The sequence below is a fragment of the Amphiura filiformis genome, chromosome 10 (assembly GCF_039555335.1).
Source record: "Amphiura filiformis chromosome 10, Afil_fr2py, whole genome shotgun sequence".
NCBI classification, from domain to species: Eukaryota; Metazoa; Echinodermata; class Ophiuroidea; order Amphilepidida; family Amphiuridae; genus Amphiura; species Amphiura filiformis.
In genome coordinates, this window is record NC_092637.1 from 27,047,587 (window position 1) to 27,074,738 (window position 27,152).

Below are 27,152 nucleotides of genomic sequence, written 5' to 3' on the forward strand. Positions count from 1 at the left end.
GAGTAGGCCTAGAAGAATGATATGTTTTGCATGAATGTACGGTACATGTAATTCTGTTTACCTAACCTTTTCCAAGACGGCTGGGCCTTGCACACATTTCACCATTTAAGCATTACAAGTTACCGTAGTCTATGGCTGGGCCCTCATGCATCGTACCGTACTGTCAGGGGCAGGCATTATACTCGCCGTAGTCTACGCATACACACATTAGTCTAAGACTGGGCCTATTATACACACATCGTATCGTTTAATATGTATGCATGGTGTTACACTTGCTGTAGTCTACAGCCGTGGACCTACTGTTATCCTACTGTTATTATAATTTGGTTCATCTCAAGTTTGGTAGTGACGTCAATGCTTCTTCGCGGTTGCGCTGCAAGCATGCCAACAAAACGCCCATGTACGCGTGCGTGCACACTTAGTGCGTTTAACTTTTCGCGCGCGATTTTATACTGCGGCAAAGGAAATACGCACATACGTCACTACCAAACTTGAGATGAACCAAATTATAGGACGTAAGTTGCGTAACATTGTGACAAAGTTGCGTAACACTGTGAGTTGCGTAACATTGTGTGACGTAAGTTGTGTGACGTAAGTTGTGTGACGAAACTTACATTACGCAACCTAAGTTGCGCAACAGAAGTTGTGCGACGCAACATAAGTTGCACGACGCAACGTCAGTTACGTTGGGTAACTTAACAACGCAATGCAACGTAAATTACGCAACGTAAGTTACGTTGCATAACGTAAGTTATGTTGCATAAATTAACAACGCAACGTAAGTTACGTTGCATAACGTAAGTTACGTTGCATAACGTAAGTTACGTTGCGTAACTTAACAACGCAATGAAACGTAAGTTACGCAACGTAAGTTGCACAAAGCAACGCAAGTTATGTTGCGTAAATTAACGATGCAACGTAACGTTAGTTACGTCACGTTAGTTGTGTGACGTAAGTTGCGTAACATTGTGACTACAGAACCGTAACACTATACTGACTACCAATCCCGTACCGTAGTCCTAGGCCCACTCCCAACTGCACATTTATACATGACTTACAAACGGTATAATCTAAGGGGGATGTCATTTTCTTCGGAAGGGGGGGTCACATATATGTCGGTGACTGGAGTAAAAAATTTTTATGCCCCCCTATCGCGGGCTAATTTTTTTTACGACCCCCTTAGGGGCTATGCAATAATTATTTGAAAAATCATGCAAACCTATGCAAAATATTGTTCAATCTTTAAAATTGAGTCATACCACAGTCCACAGACCATAAAAAGATATGTGATCATATTCATACATACCGGTAGTCATACACTTGCCGTACGGCAAAGGCAAAGAACTAGCCAAAGGTGATAACTAAAACTTTAAAAAAATATCTTGGAAACCGGGTTGAAAAAATAGTGAAATTTATTAAAATGGGATACTGAATTGATTTGCTTGGTTTGTTATTTAAAAGTAACTTTATTTTTTAATCAATAAAATAGAAATGATATTATTTAAAATACGGTTAAAATAGTAAACACTTTATTTATTTGTTATTTTTTTTTAAATCTTGTTTATTTGTTTGCCATTCATCGTATTTCGTAGTAAATTCATTCATAAAAAAAGTTATTACACCCACGTGATCACAACTAATTAATTATTCATGAGGGCGTGCGCTCGACACTTTTCGAACGCAATCGTTACCAGTCCTCACCTGCAAGCACAACCCGATGACCGTGCGTAAGCAGTTGAAGGACTGGTGGATCAAGTCTAGTTATATGGTAGAAGATATCATAAACATTAGGTAAAATGGTGTTTTGAATGAACCAGGGAGGTTTAACAATGAGAAAACGATCAATTCCTCCATACCTTTTAACACATAAATGAATAGGAACTCTTTTTGGTGGCGTGGATCCTGTATTTGACATGTATGACAGACACTCTAGAAACACTGTCTGGCGATGCGCTATATTTAGATCACCGAGCTAGATAAAATTCATATTGTAGAATAGTATATAACCAGATTTGTCTGTTTTGGGGGTAAGTTTTTTGCTAATTTGCATTACATGGGGTGGGGTGGGGGGGTTAGATATGGGGATTTGGAAATATGCTCAAAAATGGCTTTAGATTGAATTTTGAAAGTTTAAGCTTACTTGAAGAAGTCTTATTACTGGAAATTTTCCATGCTAAAGTACATGTAATTATTAATCAGCTAGGCAAGACCATTCTTCTTGCACAAGATAAAAGGCCTATAAGCCTAAACTGAAAAATTAGGGTTTTGTCGAGTAGGCTAGGCGCTAGTTATTGACTCTTGAGACATGACTGAGTTCGGTTAGGCCTATGCAGTTGCAGTAATCTGTCTGATTTCAATTTTGTTTTTGTTCAGATATGACCATGTATGTGAACATCTGGCATCATGATGAAGTTACAGAAAAAATCCCTCTTGTTGACTATTTACAAGAATACCGCCGCAAACAAGAAAAGCCTTTAAAAAGGGAAGCTGTGTTTCATGGGTAAGTCCAACTATCGCTTTGCCTACTTGACAATAGGTCTGGATATAATAATGTTTGTTTCAACTTTAACATGTGTTCTGTGACTCAATTAAAAACATCTGAAAGGCTGAGAAGCAAAAAATTAGGCCCTGCCTAATTATCATATCTTAATGTTGCTATCTTCAGTAGATATCACATGGCTAGCAATTCACATGCTGCATTAATTTGAGTCGGCATCAATACTTAAACTTGAATGATTTCACTTTTAATGGTCAAGATATGTTGAGAAAGGCTGAAGATCATGTAAAATGGGGTTTTAAGAATATTTTTTGACCCTGTAGAGTCCACACCACCAAATCACACCACCAAGGTAAATGGCTGGTAAGAAAATCAGTGTTTTTATTGTAAGAACCACACCAGGGTTGATTTAATGGGGAAAAAAGTTAGAAAAGGAGGTTGATGTGCCTATTTTTTTGTGATAGCTGTACTTTGTGGATGGTTTTCTCATTACCTAAGCATACAAAGATTACATTTGTCACAGTTCTGAAATTTGAGGCACGTTTTTTGTTCTTCTTCACCAGATGACGTCACTACATACGAGGGTTGGTCAATAATATCCCGCAACCATTATTTATCTCCGCTCATGCATGACTTAGATGACTGTTACTTACGATCAATAAAGTTTGTACCTTTGTCTTTCAAAACGCACAACCATTGGTATCAGGGTACCTTTAATTACGTAATCTCATTTGCATAAAGTCATTGCTATATGTACACTGACAATTGTCAACATTGGTGGGAAAATTTGAATTGGCTTTGAGGAAGGTGTACTAAAAAGGAGCAGAAGTAAGGACCAACGCAGTTTACAAGCCTTATTTTTGGTATGAGGTAATCTGAGTATATTCAATTGATAATTGTGAAAGAAGAAATGTATCCGTCAACAGATGAGGAAAGGGACTGTCTTGGAACTTCACCAAAAATAGGCCTATAACAACAAGCAAAAATGGTGTGAAAATCGCGAAAAAGAGCCCACACGGAAGAAGAAAGAATCCAAATTATCTCCAAAATAAAACAAAACCAAATATGGTTATTGGTATGGTATTAGAGATCATAGTCAGGACAATAGAATTTGTTGCAACAAAAATAGAAATATGCGCATGCGTTGATGGTATGCATGATTGAAAGCTCAAAAATGTATGAAAAATGTAAAAATTCATCAAAAACGCGCTAAAAATATGACTAATACAAGGTTTGTGGAACAGTAGCTGTGTGAGTGAATTGCTATACCAAGTCTTATGCTAAAATTAGATACACCTTTCGAAATTCAAATTTCTTATTCAATCCAGAGACTATCTATGGTGTGCTACTTTAATTACAAAAACAAGACCTTTTGAAATTAGGGTTCATTAAGAAAGAAATGTTTATAGTTTCACCACTGGGACCTCCCTTTTTTATAATCAGTAGATACCCAATCAAACCAGGTACCATTGGTTAAATTATCTCTTATTATGTAAAGAACAATGGGTGATAAAGCCTACTCAAAATTGGAGATATTCGACACGATTTCTTTTCTTTAATAAAAATGGTATATGTTTAAAAAGAGTCCAGCATCATGCCTATGTTATTGGTCTATAAAGGTGCAAAAACCGTGCCAGATTCTATATTTTTATTCTCGAGATATTTGGAATTATGTAACAATACCTCAATTTGGCGCGAGATTTTCTTGACTACTTTTCACCGTAAATCAGGCAGTGCCCAAACGCTATTGTGTTTATGCTAATGTCGTTACGTAATCCAGCATTCAGCATCGCTAATACATATTCGTTTTGACAAAAGTACAAACTTGAATTTAACGTAAGTAACAGCCATCCAAGTCATGCATGAGCGGAGATACACCATAGTTGCGGGAACTTATTGACCAGCCCTCGTAGAATCAGTGTGCTGTAAGATTGACAGGAAGGTTTAACAATGAGAAAACGATCAATTCCTCCATACCTTTTAACACATACATAGTACATGAATAGGAACTCTGTTTGGTGGCGTGGATCCTTATTACAAACGCTGCATCCACCTTAACCCACGTATCAAAGCAGGGGAAATATTCCGAGTAACCGGAGGAAAAAACAACAACTTAGCCGGATTGGCGAAGTGCGTCGACCAGCGCGTCCAATAAGTGTATTTTGTTCTCTATTCTTAGTATATATAGCTTAAGAGACTTGCTGACGATAAAAATCCAGGTAGACTATCTATAAACAAACTTAAATTAAGCTAACATCCGTGAAGTATCGACAAATGCCATAAGAAAGGTTTTAACAGATTGGTAACATATTGGTGATATATTGTTGAACATTTTGAAAATTTTGGTAAAAGGTATTTTGGCCCTGGGTTCGTTGACTATGTTGGAAAGCGATCAAAGTATTTTTAACATATTGGAGCTCACTTTAGAGTTTGTCACCATGGGCTTCGTGAACCAATATGTTGGCTATACTAATCTTAGCTGTCATTGATGTGACTGGATAAAAAAGGGAGTAGTATAATAACGTTCGCCTGATACAATTGTTTAAGGGATGGGGTATGAGCGTTTGGACAGTATTTATTGTGGGACATTAGAGCACATCAGACATATCGAATTGCATTATGAATACGAAGAATGTCCTTCTGATATCATATAACTTTGATTTTTGGAAATTCGCAATTTTATGGCAAATGATTAAAAATTGATATTTTTGATATTTAACAGTACTCGAAGTAAACTTTATAAATCTGATGATATGTACTTAAAGTGTATGTAGGTGGGATGAAAATCCGACGATCAATTGAAAGTTTTTTCCCCAAAACACCAAACAAATTAGGTCTTTTAGATTTATCAAATTTACTTCGAGGACTGTTATATATCAAAAATGTGAAAAATATCAAATTTTAATGATTTGTCATAAAATTTGTATTATATCGTAAATTTCAAAAAATGAAAATTATTTGATATCAGAAATACATTCTTCGTATTCAGAATGCAATTCGATATGTCTGATGTGCTCTCATGTCCCACAAAAATACTGTCGAAACGCTCATAACGCTCATTCCAGATCCCTTAAGTGATTTGATAAGAAAGATAAGAAAGATAAATAAGCCCATACATGCATTATTAGGTTGTTGCTTAATTTGTTATCTTACTTATATGGGGGATTTGAAAGAAAGTTAATTTGGATGATTATTATTTCAGAAAATTGATTTATTCGTGTTATCTGAAGACACTCAATAATATAGAATGTTGGATAATACTATCGTAAGTCTCTTAAGTACTCATCGTCATCATCATCACCGCGAATAAACAACAAAATCGGGTTTGAAGAAATGCCAATGTAAAATCGAATTGTGTACATCAGAGGCGTTGTATTTTGTACTCGATGAGAAGTTTCTGTAGTAAAATAAATAAGATTGTACCCATATATATCTTTCAAAGACATTATTACTGGCAAATTTAAAACCATATATTCGGGAGCTGTGTAAACTGTGTTTACAAATGCCGTAAGGGGGATACCTTATTTTGGAAAAAACGAACTTGCACCGTGTAATCATACGCCAAGTCTAATTAATTAATTAATTTTCAATTAATTAATTTTCAATTAATTAACTTATTTTGGCTGCTAAGACTTGAAAAATATCACCATTAAAACAAATGTGCCAATTAAAAAAAATCACCACTATGGAATGAAGTCGACAAATTCATCAGTAGCTTGTGCAAAAGTCGACCAAAAGTTTCCTTCCACCCTCTGTAAACTTGGGCCATTGCAACAACTTGATCCTTGCAGCATTCCAGCATTTTTTTCTCCGGCAAATCAAATTTTCATTCCTTAAACATATTACATATCTTACTCTACCGGGTTTTTAATACAACACAAAACAACAACAATACAAAACAAATAGACAAAACAATTTATCACAGCACAATTCTCAAATATTATAGTGTAGACTAAAATCATCGCATGCATTAATTAAATAAGCCCCTCCAAACCTGCCATTTACGTTGATATATTTGGTAATTTAAGTCTTTTAAATAAATAAATCTTTCCAGAATGTGATAATTTTCAATTTCTTTTTGAAGAGGTAAAAAGGAGAGTGACGAATTTTGACATCTTCTTCTATAAATATAAAATTTGGTTAAGATAATAATCAAATTTACAGCATGATTACTCTTTTTTATGTCTGTTCCAAAAATAATATGGTTTTGATTAAGGTAACAGGAATACCAACTTTTTGTAAAAACCAGGTTTGTAGCTGAACCCAAATTGGTTTCACCTTTTTACATTCTGTGAAGATATGCTTAATTGTTTCAGATTCCTCATTACAAAATGTGCACAAATTGTTATTTCTTTGGTTGATTTTATACATGACGGTATTGGTGGTTAAGATTCTATTTAGAATTCTATACTGAAACCACCGCAATTTTACGTCTATTGTGCATTTAAAAGGTATCAAACAGTGCATCTTCCATTCATCATCTTGAAAAGGGAAGCCCAATTTTTCGCTCCAATTTTGTTTTGCTTTTGGAACATTTATATTCATTAGTTGATTACAAAGTGATTTGCAACCTTTTTTTTATCCTGAAGGATCAGAATCAAATGAAAAGGAATAAAAGGTTTTGGGATCGGGTACATTTGAATATTTGCCTGGAATATATGCTTAAAATTGCTTTTAATTGCACGAAGTACACCATTATATTCTAAAGGATTCATTTTCAAATCATATTTAGCTTCAATTTCATTCAAGAAAAGAAAACGACTACTATCGGCATGAACCAGATCCGAAATGAAACAAATTCCCGATGTGCGCCATTTCTTGTAATTAATTTCTTTTCCACCAATTTTGAATAGCTCGTTGTCCCACAAACATGATTTTAAAACGTCATCAAGTTTTTGAGGAGTATGATTCTTTTTTATATGGGACCACGATAAAAGAACCTCTTTCCAGAAAATATTTTGTATCCTTTTCGCAACTGTTAAAGTATGATTTGCTCCTTTTTCCAGATCATCAATGTTCATGCCGGTAAGCTTATTAAAAACATCAATCCTTTTTCATCAATATTACCATTTGCAATTCGTCTGATCCAAGTACATTTAAGTGCTTCAAAAAACAAATCTACTTTTACCAATCTTAAACCACTATCAGAGTAATCATTTGACAATTGATCTCTACTTATTTTATCTCTCTTTCCCCTCCAAATAAAATCATAAAATTGCTTTTGCAGGGCCTTGATAAATTCTTTAGATGGATTTGGAATAGAAAGAACAAGGTGGTTAAACTTTGGCATCAAAGTAGATTTAACAACAGTTATTCTTCCCAATACAGTTATATTTCTTTTAGACCAGTGTTTTATTAAACCTGTCACCGACTCCATAATTTTTTCGTAGTTAATCTCTGGCATGTCCATTAAATTTGTTGAAAAATCAACACCCAGAACAGAAAATTTACCATTTTTCACCCAATTCAATTTTTTGTTTGTTAGTTCGGGGTTTGGATTTTTACCTCGAAATGAACCAATGTAAACAACATTGGTTTTGTCTTCATTTATTTTCAAACCGGATAATCTCTCAAACAAATCCAAAGTATTCAATGTTTGTACCAAACTCTCATCGCTTCCATTTAAAATAACTGTGGAATCATCAGCATATTGAGATATTTTACAATGACCATTTTCGACTTCAATACCAGTAATATAAATTTTTTTTCTAATAAGGCAGCCCAAAATCTCCGCACAGATTAAAAAGATGTACGGGGATAAAGGGTCACCCTGTCTACAGCCTCGACCCAAATTAAATTGTTTTGAAGCGTTGCCATTTACCAGAACTGAAGATTGACTATTGTTGTAGAAGAGTTTAATCCATTTTTTAAAAGAAGTTCCAAAATTGAGAAAATCTAATGTTTTAAATATAAATTTGTGAGAAACAGAGTCAAAAGCCTTTTCAAAATCTATTAAGAGTAACATACCTGGCTTGTTGTGTAACTCGGTATACAGAATTAAATCATAAAGTAACCTTATATTTTCCCCAATATACCGCCCCTTTATAAAGCCTTTTTGGTCATCATTTATTAAATTCGGTAGGATATGTTTCAATCTTTCAGCAATACATGAAGAAGCTAATTTATAAGTTATATTTAAGAGACTAATTGGGCGCCAATTTTTTTTAAACTGTTTTCCTTTTGGAAGGCGACCAGATGTTTCCTCCACCCTCTGTGAACTAGGGGTATTGCAACAACTTGATCCTTGCAGCATTCCATCAAGATCACCCAACTGGTGGTTGATTGCTGCTGTTGCTGCTGCTGAGTTGCCATAGTCCTCATAGAACCGTCGGCATTCTCTTGCGTACATTCTGATGTTATCAATCCATCCTGTTTTCCTTCGACCTGGCCTGGCTTTTCCTTCTACTTCTCCTTCTATCGTTATCTGAACAATGCTATCTGGACGCCGCTTCCAATGACCATTCAGGGATATCTTTCTTTTCTTCAGCTGACTGAGCAGACCTTGTTTCTCTGTGATGCCCACTTTCTGACGGATCCATGCATTGGTTTTCCTATCTTTCCAGCTGACCTGAAGCATTCTGCGCCATACCCACAGCTCAAACGACTCTATCTTCTTGATATCGCTTTGTTTTAGGGTCCAACTTTCTGCACCATACAGGGCTATACTCCAGACAAGGGATCTCACCAGTTGTTTCTTCAGCTTCAGGCTGATCGCTTTCCATAATCCTAATATTTATGTTTGTGAGTGAGTGTGTGTGATGTCGGCTTTGTTTCATCTTCCCGTGAAGTGGAATATACAGACGATATCCTAACTGTCATGCGCATCACACCTCTTTTCGCCAAACTGCAAGTGTTCCTAGAATGCTGTTAAAATAAGAAGAAAAAAATATGCTCTTTATTGCACATTCTAGGACACATGCTGCGACACTAAAAGACGAACCTTCTCTATAGTTTTATGACAAATCCATCTCTGTCAGCATTTCAATGAAGAAACTCACCCAACGCAATAATTATCTCAAAACTGCCGCCATAACTGCTTCATAACATTATAGATAATCGATAAATATCGACTTTTTAGTGGATGTAAGAACATGGCACAACAAATATACCTGCATACCATTGTCCAAATCACTTAATGCTGATCAGTTTTACACGTTTTCAAAATCGTTTTGTCAAAACTTGGAATTCACTATTTTTACACTATATTCTATAGCTTCTATTAAAAACGTCCAATGGTTAAAAGAAAGCTAAATATATGTAAATTTTAGAATTAAAAACAAAATTACCAATCTTCATACCTAAAACAATCAAGTTCCTCGGTGTAAATCATTCAGGGACACCCTGTAGTATGAAACTTCAACTAATGATGTCGAACCAAGCCAATTCAGGTTGACTCAGATTGGCATTAATACTGCTTAAATTAGGAATGTTGACTGTCATGATATAAATGAAACTTTGGTAAAGTCATCAACTTCGGGGCTTTTGTAAAAAATATAATTAAGAAAGTCATCTGTCAATATTAATATTGCTTTACATAGACTGTCAGTTGCTTAACAATATTTATGATAATCAATGGTTTATGCTAACTGCCGGCTTTTTTTTTCTATGCATGCACTACTGTTACCTACTTAATGTCATCAACTTCGGGGCTTATGTAAGAAAAACATAATAAGCAAATCAATTGTCAATACATCTTTAATTTGTGTACGTGCTTTACACAACTTCTTTAATCATGATAATATGTAGTATCTTCCGGCTATATTCGTATACATGATTCCTCAAGTGCAATATGGATATGTTAGAATAAATTTATGTGACACACATCATAGACTCTGCAGAGTCTATGCACACAGACACTAGTGCAGCCGCGGGGGAAAGCGCCACATGTGTCAAGAACAACTAATATATGTTAATACAAAGCTTCATTAATAGCTAAGGGGGTCTAGAGAAGCCCAACTTATGTCTAAGTTAAATTGTTATGTGTGAAACATGTTGAAATTTATATGTTGAGATACGGTCATTGACTTCGTGTTTGTTGAACAACTTCAATAGGCTAGTTAATTCATACAGTCGGATCTGACTACGGATTGGCCATATTGTTTCTGAATATGTGCATGCTGTGTATCTGCATGAAGTTGCAAAAGAAAATTCAGCACCACACAGTGTCAACACCCTGTATTATAAATATTTTTTTCATAGCTTCATACTCCGTTGGTGAAATCAATATTCTATTGTTGACATAGATAAAGAAAGTTTACATATGTATTGTGAAATACACGTGTGATCGAATATTCAATACAAGCACCTGGATTTTAGGTGAATGTGCTATTTGTGTTCCTTTATATAATTGTAATTCTCAAAATTAAATTTTAAAAAAATCGTTACGCCAAAAATGCAGTAAAAATGTATCCAGAGCCAACAGCAATGGTCGCTAATTAGTGTCTTTAATTTCAAGTTAGTGTATTAAAAACAAAACCTGTGGTTTACCTCAAAACAAATCGAATTTCTTTGTAATAGCAACACCATATGGGATACTAGAGCATGCGCAAATCGTAATAATTTTTAGAATAGAACTTGGTGGTATCTCACATGATAGTCGTACTATGCTTAGCCTGAGTCGCTCGGCATATCTCGAACAAAATCGTCATGCGTAGCTATTGAAAAACGAGAGCATTCGCCGTACTATCACGGCAATTTTTGACACGAAGATATAGGGATGATGACGCTGTGCACCATTGTATCGTATTTAACCTAATTTATGAGAAAAAAGAATATTTAATTTGAGTTCAGTTATTAATATAATAAATATTTTGATTGAATGTGGTCCATAAAATCACCCTCCCCCATGTTGATGCCGTTATGTAGATATCTGACCATATGTGGTGTGATCAAGCAAAAGTCAGGCGTATTTAATTTTCAGTTTCTTATTGTATATTGTAACAAGCATTTGCAAAGCTACAATTTGCAGAAACACCATTAAATTTGGACAAAAGATATAAACAGTTATAGACAATAGAAAAAAATAAAAGAAAGTATTTCCTTTGTTTAGCTATATCTTAAAATAGATATTTCAGATTTCCGATATTAACCCCATAATTGGCCATTTTAGCATAAACAGTGCCAATGTTACGCGCTTTGTGCGCATTTATTCCACTTTTGCATTTTACTTCACCACTTTAAGGGCTGGGGTATGAACGTTTGGACAGTATTTATTTTGGGACATCAGAGCACATCAGACATATCGAATTGCATTCTGAATACGAAGAATGTCATTCTGATATCAAATAATTTTGATTTTTGAAATTCGCAATTTAATACACATTTTATGGCAAATCATTAAACATTGATATTTTTGATATTTAACAGTACTTGAAGTAAACTTTATAAATCTGATGATTTATACTTAAAGTGTATGTAGGTGGGATGAAAAGCCGACGATCAATTGAACATTTTGACCTTTCGTATTGAAGATATGGATTTTTTCCCAAAACACCAAAAAAAAATAGGTCTTTTGGGAAAAAATCCATATCTTCAATATGAAAGGTCAAAATTTTCAATTGACCGTCGGCTTTTCCTCCTGCTACATACACTTTAAGAATATATCATTAGATTTATATAATTTACTTCGAGGACTGTTATATATCAAAAATTTGAAAAATATCACATTTTTTATAATTTGTCATAAAATTTGTATTATATTGTGATTTTCAAAAATGAAAATTATTTGATATCAGAAAGACATGCTTCGTATTCAGAATGCAATTCGATAGGTCTGAGGTGCTCTCATATGTCCTACAAAAATACTGTCGAAACGCAATAAACGCTCATTTTAGATCCCTTAATATGTCAAACATTTTCACGCGCTTCTCACGCATTCGTACCATAAACTTTAATATTATATCGCCAAAAAAGAATTTTTTACTAACCCCACCCCAATGTCAAAAATAAATCTACGCCACAGCGTAGCTTAAGTCTGTCATGAAAGCAATGCTCGCTGAAAACAATGGTCACCATACCATAACCAATAACCCGACCCCATAATAATTTCCTAACATAAGTACAAGATGTCCCATAAAAAGGTTACATTTAGAAAATGAATCGCATTGTGGTGATGGTACAACAATACAATGTCATTAGTTTTTCAGATATTATTTTATTGATCCTTCTTGTAACTGTTGGCTAAGTTTCAAAGCAACTTAACTTAAACGCGCAAGATGAGAGGGGCGTCAAGAGTGGCTAACCATTAAAATATCGCACAACGAAAATTATTGAACACACGCAAACCTTTGTTTTCTGAGTTACAGTGTAAAATGTTCATGAAGGTCGTATTCATCGGTACCTCTAGCTGGCGCGACATCTATCTCTTTTTGATAGTCAAACACCAATCAATAATCATATTGTTGAAGAGGATAATAAGCTTCTACCTTAGATGGCTATAGAATTTTAATAGCTCTGGTATTTGTTTGCTTTGGTTAAATCCTGTTCAAGTGGCGGGTTACCAGGCATTGTATTTTGTAATGGTAATTAACAATGAGAGAACTTGGGGATGATTTGAAATTACCGCCAATTATGACTGTTTGATATTTATTGCCACCAATGTGGAAAAAGAGACACACGTAAAAACGAAAAATCCTACCATAACCCCGCTTCTATATATCGTTTGAAGTCAAATAATATACCATTTTAAATATCAAGTTGATTTAATTAAAATCTAGTCAACTGGACTTACTATTTATTGACTGGCGACGTTTCACATCCTATCCTGGATGCTTCCTCAAGCCGTCTGATTTTTCGGCGGCGATTGGTCAGTGACCCGTGACGGGGTCACAGAACTGAGAACTGATACGCAAGGCTGCAGAATTCGGACTTGGATAAGAACTGGAGAAATAATGATGGATTACATCCAGATAGTGATTTGAAAGATAGATGGGTGAAGAACCTATCAAGTAGACCGCTCAGTGTTGTGGAGAGAGATGTACTCGCGAAGGGCTTGAATTATTCGGTAGCGCCGGATCGCATCCCCCATGTGGAATTAATAACAGCAACAGAGTCAGCCATTAAACACAACAATTTGGATACATCGACAGCGGACGAGTTGAGAACAAAAATATCATCGTGTTTAGTTAACGCTAAGGTTCCGAACTCTAACCTGAATAAAGAGCAACAGGAGGCTGTTAATTCGCTTGGAAAGGATAAGGACATCTTTATCTTACCAGCTGACAAAGGCAGGACCGTTGTGTTGGATAAGGTTGATTACGATAAGAAAGTGAGTGAATTATTGAGTGATTCTAAGACCTATGAACTCCTCAAAAGGGACCCCACCAGTGGATATAAAAAGAAAGTGATCCATTGTCTACAGCAGCTTGAGAAATCGGAGGTTATTGACAGACCCTTGTATTACAAATTATACCCGGGGGAGTCGGTTCCTAAATTCTACGGGCTACCAAAGATCCACAAACAGCACGCCCCCTTGTGACCGATCGTAAGCAGCATAGACTCTGTTACCTACAATGTTGCCAAACACCTAGCATACATAATCGGTCCATTGGTCGGTAAGTCGCAACACCACATCGTTAATTCCAAAGACTTTGTTGATAAAATCAAGGACATTCAGTTGGAAGAAGGGAGACTATTACATCGAATGACGTGTCTGCCCTCTTCACATGTGTTCCACCGGATGAAGCCGTTGATGTTGTGAAGGAGTTTCTGATCAACGACAACACGTTAAGCGAAAGAACAAAGCTTAATCCTGATCAAGTGTGTTCATTGTTAGAACTTTGTTTGAACACTACATATTTTGTATACAATGGGAACTTCTACAGACAACGCCATGGCTGTGCCATGGGTTCTCCGGTTTCTCCGATAGTTGTGAACTTATTTATGGAACGCTTTGAACGCCGAGCCTTGGAGTCGTATACGGGTACAGCGCCATCGCATTGGTATCGTTACGTGGATGATACCTGGGTAAAGATCAAGGAAGATCAGCTTGTTCCATTTTTGCGCACATCAACAACGTTAACCAACACATCAAGTTTACGCAGGAGGAACCCAAGGACGGAAAACTCGCGTTTCTGGATTGCCTCGTCAGTATCCAAAGTAATGGTGAACTGATCACTTCTGTGTACAGAAAAGACACTCACACGGACCAATATCTCCTATTTGACTCTCACCACCCATTAGTCCATAAACTAGGGGTTATCAAAACGCTATTCCATCGTGCAGACACTATTTCATCGAATGAAGACGCCAAGACCAAGGAACACAAGCATTTGAAATCTGCTCTTGGTGCTTGTGGATATCGCAAATGGACCTTCGAGAAAGCGCTTCATAAGCCAAAATCGCCAACAAAGGACGACGCTTCACATACTGCATCAACAGGGGAAGAGAAACGACGACACAACGTCACCATCCCCTATGTGTCAGAGCTCTCCGAGAAAATTCGCAGAATTTTTAGAGGATACCAAATCCCTGTCGCCTTTAAGCCCACCAACACACTGAGGCAAAAACTTGTTCACCCTAAGGACAAAGTCCCGAAAGACAAACAGAATAACCTTGTCTACGCTATCCCATGTACAGACAATGGGTGTAAGGACTTATATATAGGGAAACCAAGCAACCGCTGGCCAAGCGCATGTATCAGCATAGAAGAGCAAGCGCATCCGGTTGTGGAGACTCGGCTGTATACTCGCATCTCAACAGTACCAACCACACATTCGATAACAAGGACGTTGTCATATTGGACAGAGAATCGCGGTGGTTTGAAAGAGGTGTGAAAGAGGCTGTTTATGTGAAGCGGGAGGAGCCATCTCTGAACAGAGGAGGAGGTCTGCGCCACAACTTGGCAGGGGCCTACAGTTCAGCTATCCAAAAGATCCCTCGACGTCTCAGTTCTGTGACTCCGTCACGGGTCACTGACCAATCTCCGCCGAAAAATCAGACGGCTTGAGGAAGCATCCAGGATAGGATGTGAAACGTCGCCAGTCAATAAATAGTAAGTCCAGTTGACTAGATTTTAATTAAATCAACTTGATATTTTATTTACCTGGATGACTGAGAATATACACAAATATACAATTTTAAAGTTTATGATGAATATTTTCTAAACACGAAATAAAACAAAATTGACCGGGGAGGAATTTACAGCTCATTCACCGTGTACGGTCACATATACTTGAGTATAAGGGCTTAGCTATGAATGGTAATTTATCTTAGTTACATCTAAATTTATAATACATTTTCATCGTCATTCTTTACCATTTACAAACAAAAAATTACAGATTAATTTTTTTTATTTTCAAAATAAATCATTATTAAATAAATTAATAACGCCGTTCAAGGAGTGTCATCGATATGTTTTTTCCGATGCCTAAAAAGAGAGCTATTTATTTACGAAAAGCTTAAAAATGGTCTTAATAGTCCTCCCACTTGAATATGAAAGTAATCTGAAAGACGTCTTTTAAGGGGCAAATTATTTAAAAGCGCCTTATAAATATTTGCCTTTTACTTAACAGCCACTTTGTATGTTTACATAAGTTGATGTGACTCGCTGGAGCAATTAATCAATGTCAAATGCTCTTAGAGACATTATGCTAGCTTATGTTGAATATTAACCTACACTTATAAGAAAAGAAGAAACCATTAGGTAATTAATATTTTGAAAATTGATTTTGCAGAGGCAACATTATACTGAGCTCCTCACCATGGATATTGACTTTCAAATACAAAAGAGTTGCAAGAATCTTACAGAAGATGAGGCGAACCATTTGATGTACCGGACGGCTGAGATGATTTTTATAACCGTACTATTGCCATTGATGACTGTTTTAGGTGTTCTAGCAAACACAGCATTCCTGCTTGTCATATACCGGGTCTTAGCAATGAGAACAGCTACTAATTTATTTCTGGCTAACCTGGCCAGCTATGGCATGATTTAGGGAGTAATATCAATGTGAGGATTTTGCACCGCACTCACATTACCGCCCTCTACAGTCTATGCACATTTAAGCTTTCATCCCTTCGATATAGGCCTTATGTCACAAGGATGTCCGTTTAGGTAATCTACAATCTCTCCACATTTTTCGCATGCATGGTATTCTACAAGCTTTCATCCCCTCGATATTTGTAACAAGGTTGTCTGTTTAGGTAAGCAAGTTTTTAACGTCAATATTGATTCATGCAGGTATGCCAATCTGTTTATGTTGATATTATTATTTTTCGTATTGTAAGCTTATTGTTTACTTTTAGCGTCGATGTTGTCAATGTATAGAACTTGGACATTATTGTATTCACTAATAAATTCATATATTCCCTCAATATTTCATGTATTTATTTGACGGTACTTTTAGTGTTGATGTTAAGTAGTATGTGTTGATGTTAAGTAGTATGTGTAGATCCATACTTTTGATGATATCCATCTATTCATTCATTCATTTATTCATTCATCCATTCATCCATTCATTCATTCATTGATAGGCCCCTATATTCATCCAATCATTCATATATTCCTCCAATCACTCTTTCATTTATTTTTTTAACATTATGTTATTCTTATATATCAAATACAATATTTAAATAGTATTTTGCTAACAATTGTAATATACTATAGATTAGTGTAAAGGGCCAAACAAAGCATTATGTGAATATAAACAATCTGCATGTCCGGACTACATCATCGTACATGATAAAGTAACTATATTTTCAATTATAAAGTATAACTCAAACTGGGTTATACAATATTAATATATAGTTAGTTTTATAAGATTATGGCTCGTTTGCACGAAAACATTTTTATTCATAAATGATATAGCCTAAATGCATTTGACCTAACGAAATTGCAAATCGGTGAACTTGACCTTATACTCTGTCACAGTAAATTAAAGGTCAGTAACTGAAAATCAGAAAACATCAACTGTAAAAAGTTCAAGTTCGTTCCAGTTAAGATGTTCATACATACGTGCGATTGTCGTGCAATCTCGCATTCAAGGCAGCAAACACACGTAATATTTTTTTAGCTTGCTTAGTAAGCAAGGAATCAATTGAAAAGATATATTAAAATATAATAATCAATTTAATTATAATATGCTTGGAATAGCGTCATCTCTGGTGGTTAAACAGACTTGTTGTTTTCATACCTTATATAGGTCTTCATGATGTAAAGTATGAATGTTTAATATTTAGGTATAATATAACTGCATGATAATAGATAATAGAGTATCAATTAAATCCTCTTTTGATGACATTTTCAGTAGGTATCTGCACTATAAACACTAAAATAAAACACGATGAAGCCTAATTGATTATGATATGTGTAGCCTAAGTGAACTAATTTATGAATCATGAGAAATATGAACTGATCCATTTAACTCGTCAAAGCCTCGTTGAATTGAAAAATATTCTTACCATTGAACTCAAACATTCAATATTTGTATACTATTTTGATAGATGATTTTTTAGGCAAAGTTATTAATAATAAATATGATTATGCATATTACACGTGCATATGCATCTATAATTTTTCTTATAACATATGCATAGATAGATCATTGCATATGCATATATTATTATGCATGTTTCATATAATATTACATATGCAACATGCATATATAATTATTCATATTACAAATGCATATGCATTAAGTATCTATGCATATTGCATATTGATAAGCATAGACAATATGCATATACATATTACAACGTGCATATTATGAGTGCATATTGCATGAGTGCATATTGCATTTGCAATTATGAATAATTCGATAGATAATTAATTGTGTATATTTCAATATATATATATGCATTAGATAAATAGCAATATTATATATGCAAATTGTATATGCATATAGATAAGTATACCTATAACATATGTACATTGCATATATACATGAGTATGCATAGGCCTATTACATGCATACATAATTTTGCATATTACATATGCATAGATACTTAATGCATATTGGATACATATTGTATCATATTCTAATTAGATAATTATGCATATTACGTGTGTAAATCAAGTTAAGAACTTTGCATATTATATATGTATGTAATTATGCATATTATTTTTCCATTTTGCATATGCATAGTTAATTAGGCCTATGTATAAATCAATCAAATTTTATTTATCTAACAATTCATGAACGATATTAATATAGTGCGATAAATAATAACACTATGTGTTTATCAAAATATTATACGGTTATTTATACTCCAAATAATACAATTCGACATAATAATAACAACAGAGGTCAAAAATAAATACGAATTATGCAAAGTATCTAGGCTACTATGAAACAGTTTTAAATAGTAATCATATTAAGGTGTCATTATGAGGTTTGACAAAAATAAATGAAGGAATATTACACCAACTTCATATTAAATCTATATGAGTATAATATATGCATAATTAATTAGCGTTGAAGGTCAAACTTTCAAAAAAAAAATATAGCTCCACAACCGAATGTCCTATGAAGTTGATTGAGGTGTCAAAATTTAGCTCTTGAAAAGATATAGTCACTGGACCTACTTTTATATTTCGTACATATGATCTCTAGTATTTTGTCTGGGCACCTGGTATGAAATTTGGTAAATCCTAAGCGGTTTGATTGAGGTCCATTGTCTAGATCATAATATAATGCATGTTTCTGCCAAATTTGAGGTCTGTAGGGGGTGTAATTTTCGCTCCACATTTTTTTGAAAACGCATTTCCACTAAAATATGAAATAGGAGAAAATCTACTTTAAAGTTATAACATTAAAATATGAGTATCAATTAGCTAATTAGCATAATAGTATGATTAGAAATAGTTATTTTTACTGTCATGTCACTTGAATTATATATATGCAGCAATTTGTTCTGTTACATTGATGTATTTTGGCCTGCAATTAATTTCTATTAGTTGATTACTTAAATAAGACTGTTTGAAAACAATAGAATACATACAAAATATAATGCATGTGTTAATATAGGATAAATGTAAAGTAGGTAATGGGGATACGCATCCTGCACAAGAACAAATAAACACAATGGGGAATGATTGCTCGCTACGAGAGGAAACAAAATATATTAAATAAGAAAGAATTAACTGTTTACCAACCCAAAGTGTTACAATTAAACATGACAACAAATAAATACAGATTCCAACCGGCACACAACCCAACTTGAAAATAAAGCAAGGGAGTATGCCGGCATGGGAATCGAACCCACGACCTTCCGATATACAGAAATAAAATGGCATTACATGCTTTCTCTATTGGTCCATTGTTAAATATCTCTGAACAAGCATCTTGAAAAATGGACTGATCTTTGTAAAAATGGTGTCAAAAATTATTGGAAAGAGCTATCCACTTTTTTTCAGTACTTACTGCCAATCACATGTTCATTAGTATGTACAATTTTTAAGAACAACAGTAGAAAAATACTGCTACTACAGGGGTTAATTTAAGCAGAAACAAAGCTTGTAATCACTGTTAAAGTTAATCTTGAGAAGTGCACTGATCATGGAAATGTTTAAAGAGTGATAGAGTTACGCAATCTGCTGTTTAGTTATCAATTAGAACTTTGCAGAGAAACATGACAAGATAGCTTTTTATTGTACCTGATTGAAATACCAAAAAGTATGTCAATATTTTGGTGCACTCTTAGCTATAATTTTTGCTTTTTGCAAAACATACACATGGAGGCCGGATTATGTGGTTTTATATTAAAATTCCACTCAGCCAAAATTATTCCTAAAATATATAGGAATATCGAATAGACACGAGAGGTTCTTTAAATATTTTAAGAAACTCGTTGGAAGCTATTGTAGGACGCGTTTCGATTAACTGTGATCAAATTAATTTGATCTATTTTGGTTAATCTCATCAGCTACATTTTGCTGTGTTTGATCTTAGGATAGATGCCCATTTTAGGCTGTTTTGTCGCACATATATACCAAATGACTGTCTAGCTTTTTGATATTCAAAATGGTAGATGTGCGGATCAAACACAAAAGCGTGTTATATTTTAATCTTCACTACTTATATGGATGTATCTGGTCTTGATAAGACTAAGAAAACAAACCGATATAATGAACAAGTTTGAAAATACAACATACTTTGGTTTTTGTTGGTTGAAACTATGATTATGAACCCGTTTTAGGCATGTTTTATAAAGTTCTATACATAGGCCTACAGTGCAGCGTTATAAATGTGCATATAAAAGAGCCTTATTATGAGGACCATATGATTACCCGATTGGGTGTGGTTTTATTATGGTTCATTATAAGGTCTATATATTTAAAATAACATGTTAACATGCAGATCAGGTACGTATAGGAACAATGGAACTAGTGTAACCAACTAAAGTGTCAAGGAAGCTCGTAAGGAAACATTCATGAAGATAATGTGATGATAGATGATTAATTTTCATCTAATAGATCCAACAAATCTCTCAGTGTAGGAGACATAGGGCAAATTCCGGTTTTGGAGTTAGCATCCGCTATACTTTGCAAAGTCGGAGTCAAAGATATATTAGGGTTTTGGTTTAAAGTTATCTTTGCTCTGATAAGACGCTCTCCTATGTTTTGAGTGCGTCTTAAAGCTAGTATAGGGGGGCAAGGGAAGATTTTGCACAGGTTATAATTATTTGATATAAAATGCCAGTTCCTGAGAAGTGCCTTTTTTTTTTTTTCATTACCTCTTTGGAACATCCTCTAAGTAAATATTTCTTCTATTGTATGAAAAATCTGCTAGGCATGCGAGCACTTCTGGTTTCTTATATCCTCTTGTGAGAAGTTTTGAGATAAAGAAATCAAGTTTGTGCTCATATTCTGTCTCCGAGCTGGAGTTTCGAATATATCTTATAGCCTCACCCTTAACCATGCCACGAAAACACGAATTTGGGTGAGACGAATCTCTAGAAAGATATTGAAATGTGTCACAGGGTTTGCTGTAGCATTTTATATCTAAGATCTGTTTGTCATGAAATCTTTCATCCTTGTATAGAGTTAAGTCTAGAAAATTAATTTCTGTTTTTGACCACTCATGTGTGAATTTCAGAGTCAGGTGCATAGAGTTGATACGACATATAAAATTAGCTAACTCGTTTTCATCTCCTAACCAAAACATAAGAATATCATCACGATAACGGAACCATTTGAAGATTTTATCGCTAAGGGAAATGAATTTCTTTTCCAACGAATGGAACATTATGTCACATATTTCTGGGGAGCATTTTTGTCCCATAGCTACGCCTGTCGTTTGCAAATAGTATTTTTCATTAAATGAAAAACAATTTCTATGCAAAATCAGTTTTAATAATGCTTCCATATGACGGATATGTGGCATTCTAGGAAAGTACATTCCTGGATTAACTTCCGAAAAAGTCTTTAAAACTTCTTTTTCAACTTCATTTTGAAGAACATTAGTGAACATTCCAATGCAATCTATTGTAACCAAAAGACATTGGGCTGGAAGTTTTAATTGCTCAATTTTTCTTATCGCATCTTTTTTTGTCTCTCAAGTATGTGTTTTGTTTTTGAACGAGAGGGACTGCAAAAAAGTCGATAAATTCACCAATTTTTTCACATGGTCCACTAACATTACTGACTATAGGTCTTCCAGTAAAGACCCGGCCAGTAGGGGTGGTTTTGTGAACTTTTGGCAAAAAGTAGCAAGTTGGTGTTCGAATTTTATGTTCTATCGGATATAGATAGTCGTGTGTATTTTTATCAATACTTTGATCCCATAACATGAGGTTAAGCTGTTTTTGAACCAATTTTACCGTATCAAATGTCATGTCTGCATCGATTACAGTGTATTGATTACCTTCCAGCATGATTTCGCCTTCATGTATGTAATCATTTTTATTGATTACGACCACGCCACGAGATTTATCCGGTTTTTGGAAAACCAAATGTTTCTTTTCCCTTAATGATTTGAGAGCTTGACGTTCGGGTTTTGTCAAGTTATCGTTCATGTTATTATTCTTAATTTTAGAAAGTTCTAACCTCGTGGATTCTAAGTAGTTTTCTAGATCCAAACAAGGTGTAGACAAAGGGTGCCAATTAGAAGCTCGTTTGAACTTGTGTGTTCGTTTTGCTTTCTTATTGGACATTAAATAACGAATGCGCATTATTCTCATGAATGTTTCTGTATCCCTATCAAGCATTTTTGCTTTAGGATCTTTTGGGATACCTACAAATTTCAAACCTCTCCCTAATACAGATAATTCTGCATCAGAGAAATTTTCGTTTGCTAAGTTTATAACGAACTTTTTGTTCGCATTGGCTAAGTCCTTTATTTTTTTGGACTTGAGGGTTTGGGAATTCAAATGGCAAGTTCTAGACTTGATTTTGTCCTTAGTTTGCCGTTTGATACTCTGTTTACGGAACTTTCTGTTTTTTGCCATTATATTAACCGTGTATCAAAGGAGTACATGTACTGTGTTTTAATTGATACCAAGCATAGTGTAATGACGGCCTAAGATCATCTCTTTTTAGAAGATATGGGTGGCCTTAAAAAGGCCGTTTGGTTTTATACCGGCTTATATTTTTAGCCGGCGGTTGACTGCACCTCTTTGCTTCTTGAGATTCTTCACTCGGTGTTTGTCTGTCTTGGATGATCGTTTGGTGATCTTCCCAGAGGATGCTGCCGGTTTCTTCTTCCTCTTCTGTTTCTTCATAGATTGGTCAACTATGTTGAAAAGCGTTAAACCCTTCTCCATTTCATCAGATGGCAGCGCTTTTTGTAATCTAATGTGGCTTTTTGAGCCATGTCCGACGCTAATTTATCCAAATCTTTCACTTTCTCGGTTAGCAGATAGTTAGCTGTGGTGTCCATCAGCTTTTGTGAGCATTCTCTCAAAATGTTCTCCCATTCTGATTGGAATGCCCAACTCAGAGCTCCCCCAGGTAACTGGGGAAGGTGTTTTAAAATGGAGAACATAGGAAGAATAACTCTGTCTGCTGTAGCTTGCTTGATATCCAATCTGAGAAAATGAACATTGGACGCAGTAGATCGGACATGTTTGATTTTGCTCAACTCTCCCCACACCATTTTCTTAGCGCGATCAGTCAGATGATTTTTTTCTCTCTTGGTACTGGTAGAAACTCTCTGTCCAGGGGTGGGTTGGCTGTCATTGGTCTCCATCATCTCCGGTGACTTCAGTAGCTTCGGGATGCGGTATGCAGCTAAGTTGAGGTTTTTTTCCCGGAGTAGTGGGGGATGTTAGATCTAGCAAGTCGGAATCAGATAACGCCATGGTAGAACGGAGGAAGAAAACAAAGTGATGCAGCCTCGGGTTTCTTTATATTAGGTTTTGAGAGGACCCAAACGAGATGACTTAGTAAAGCCGTAGTAAACAAGTATTAGATCACCGAACCATAAAGGCACATGCGCATCACAGTTTGTTTGTTTTCAAAAAGCAATTCCATAATGCACAAAAGTAGCAAATTGCTGAGTATGCGAGTGTAATGGCAATTGACATTTTGATTTAAGCGCCACTACTTCCAAGTATGTTGGACGCTGGGGGCTGCCTGCCGTATGCGTGATATAGAGCAGAGTGCAATGTCTTGCAAAAGGTCGTAGGTCGGATCCGACCGGGAGTTTTCAAAAGCAAGACATGATTGATATATCTATTATAATATTGATATATACCAGTGCACGGAAGAAACTGTTCTCATTTAAGGCAAATAAATATGTCATTGCCATGTTTTAATAAGATCCAGTTTAATAAAGATGAAGAAAGTGGCACACCTGGTTGTCCATTTATTTCTTCATATCACGAACGAGCATTGACCTTATTTACCCTCAGAAATTAAAACCACGTTTGTCTTTTTGTGGATTTAATGTTTCTCTTTATCTTATTTAGATAGTGTCTAATTAATACGTTTGTGATAACAAACAAACAAACAGAGATTCCTTCGCTAATGAAATAAAGAGATCATTAGGAGAGAATTCAACGCGCACTGTCTATCGGGTGTTCCATGTCCAAAACGAAGGAGCACAGAACGGTAATAAATGTTTAAAGAGTGATAGAGTTACGCAATCTGCTGTTTAGTTATCAATTAGAACTTTGCAGAGAAACATGACAAGATAGCTTTTATTGTACCTGATTGAAATACCAAAAAGTATGTCAATATTTTGATGCACTCTTTAGCTATAAGTTTTGCTTTTTGCAAAACATGCACATGGAGGCCGGATTATGTGGTTTTATATTAAAATTCCACTCAGCCAAAATTATTCCTAAAATATATAGGAATATCGAATAGACACGAGAGGTTCTTTAAATATTTTAAGAAACTCGTTGGAAGTTATTGTAGGACGCGTTTCGATTAACTGTGATCAAATTAATTTGATCTATTTTGGTTAATCTCATCAGCTACATTTTGCTGTGTTTGATCTTAGGATAGATGCCCATTTTAGGCTGTTTTGTCGCACATATATACCAAATGACTGTCTAGCTTTTTGATATTCAAAATGGTAGATGTGCGGATTAAACACAAAAGCGTGTAATATTTTAATCTTCACTACTTATATGGATGTATCTGGTCTTGATAAGACTAAGAAAACAAACCGATATAATGAACAAGTTTGAAAATACAACACTTTGGTTTTTGTTGGTTGAAACTATGATTATGAGCCCGTTTTAGGCATGTTTTATAAAGTTCTATACCTAGGCCTACAGTGCAGCGTTATAAATGTGCATATAAAAGAGGCTTATTATAATAATAATAATAATAATATCTTTATTTATTCACGGTAAAACATGTTCAATATAAAAGTCATTGTTCTTCCACATGTCCGTGGCATATACACATTAAAGTAACAGAATTATAAATTAGTACGTACAATTATTAAAACATTATTAAAACAATAGTCAGTATATTACAAAATTATGAAAGCATAAGAACATATAATATTTTTAAAATTTTTAAAACCCAGTAAAACTCATTTCAGTATGACATCAAAATCTAAGGATACAGGCAAGAAGATAAATATAATCACCAGAATAAGATAAAAGTTCTAGACCTTATATTGCAACATATATATCTGAATACCACTTACACATTCACCAAGTTCACACTGCACTACAAACGCCTATACACACCCTAAGTACACCCCAACTCCAGCACACCCATAAATACCACACACCCACATAACCACACACCCCTTGCACCCACATCTTACTCCCATAGCGCACCTTCATCCTAAATCCACAAGCATGTATCCATAACACAATGACACGGTTTTAAAAATATAAAATAGGTTATAAGCTATATTATAATGTACAACAATATTAATTAAAAGAAGAGCACCAGCAATATAGGAAAATTAAAGCACATTGACAAAAATCTACATCAAATTCAGAATTAAGGCGATTTTACTAATTGCACTAAACTAATACACATTTAAGGAACATCATATTGTACAGGAGCAAGAAGTCAAGATTGAATTTCTGTGACACATAAATAAAAAAACATTCATATTATACTATCAACATGGTTAAAGCAGTATTTAAAATGTTTAACATTACGGGCAGCTTTTAGATGGTCATCTAGCGCATTCCAAGACACAGCACCCCGGTAACTTAGACTTCTCTTCTTAAAATTTGTGTTAGGTTTAGGAATGCTTAGCGCCCGATAGCCACGAAGGTTATATCTCTCAATATTTCTCATATTAAAACGATCACTTAGATAGGGTGCCGTGTCGTTATTCATAATTTTGAACATTGTAACAACAATTATTATGAGGACCATATGATTACCCGATTGGGTGTGGTTTTATTATGGTTCATTATAAGGTCTATATATTTAAAATAACATGTTAACATGCAGATCAGGTACGTATAGGAACAATGGAACTAGTGTAACCAACTAAAGTGTCAAGGAAGCTCGTAAGGAAACATTCATGAAGATAATGTGATGATAGATAATTAATTTTCATCTAATAGATCCAACAAATCTCTCAGTGTAGGAGACATAGGGCAAATTCTGGTTTTGGAGTTAGCATCCGCTATACTTTGCAAAATCGGAGTTAAAGATATATTAGGGTTTTGGTTTAAAGTTATCTTTGCTCTGATAAGACGCTCTCCTATGTTTTGAGTGCGTCTTAAAGCTAGTATAGGGGGCAAGGGAAGATTTTGTACAGAGTTACGCAATCTGCTGTTTAGTTATCAATTAGAACTTTGCAGAGAAACATGACAAGATAGCTTTTTACTGTACCTGATTGAAATACCAAAAGTATGTCAATATTTTGGTGCACTCTTAGCTATAATTTTTGCTTTTTTGCAAAACATGCACATGGAGGCCGGATTATGTGGTTTTATATTAAAATTCCACTCAGCCAAAATTATTCCTAAAATATATAGGAATATTAAATAGACACGAGAGGTTCTTTAAATATTTTAAGAAACTCTGCCTTTAAGCCCATACCTTTATACTGTGTCCTCGCAGCATAATACTATTAATAGTGCTATGATTGTATACCAATTGCATACTTATAATTTGAAATGAGAGAGTGTAACGCAGTTTTACAATTATGCGGATTACCACACAAAATGATTTTGATTTTATTATATAGCGCCCTCTTGATCCATTACTTGTTATTTCCTAATGACAACAAGAGGGCGTATGTCCCAGACATAGCAGGGTCCAGGCATGCACTCAGACATGTCAAAA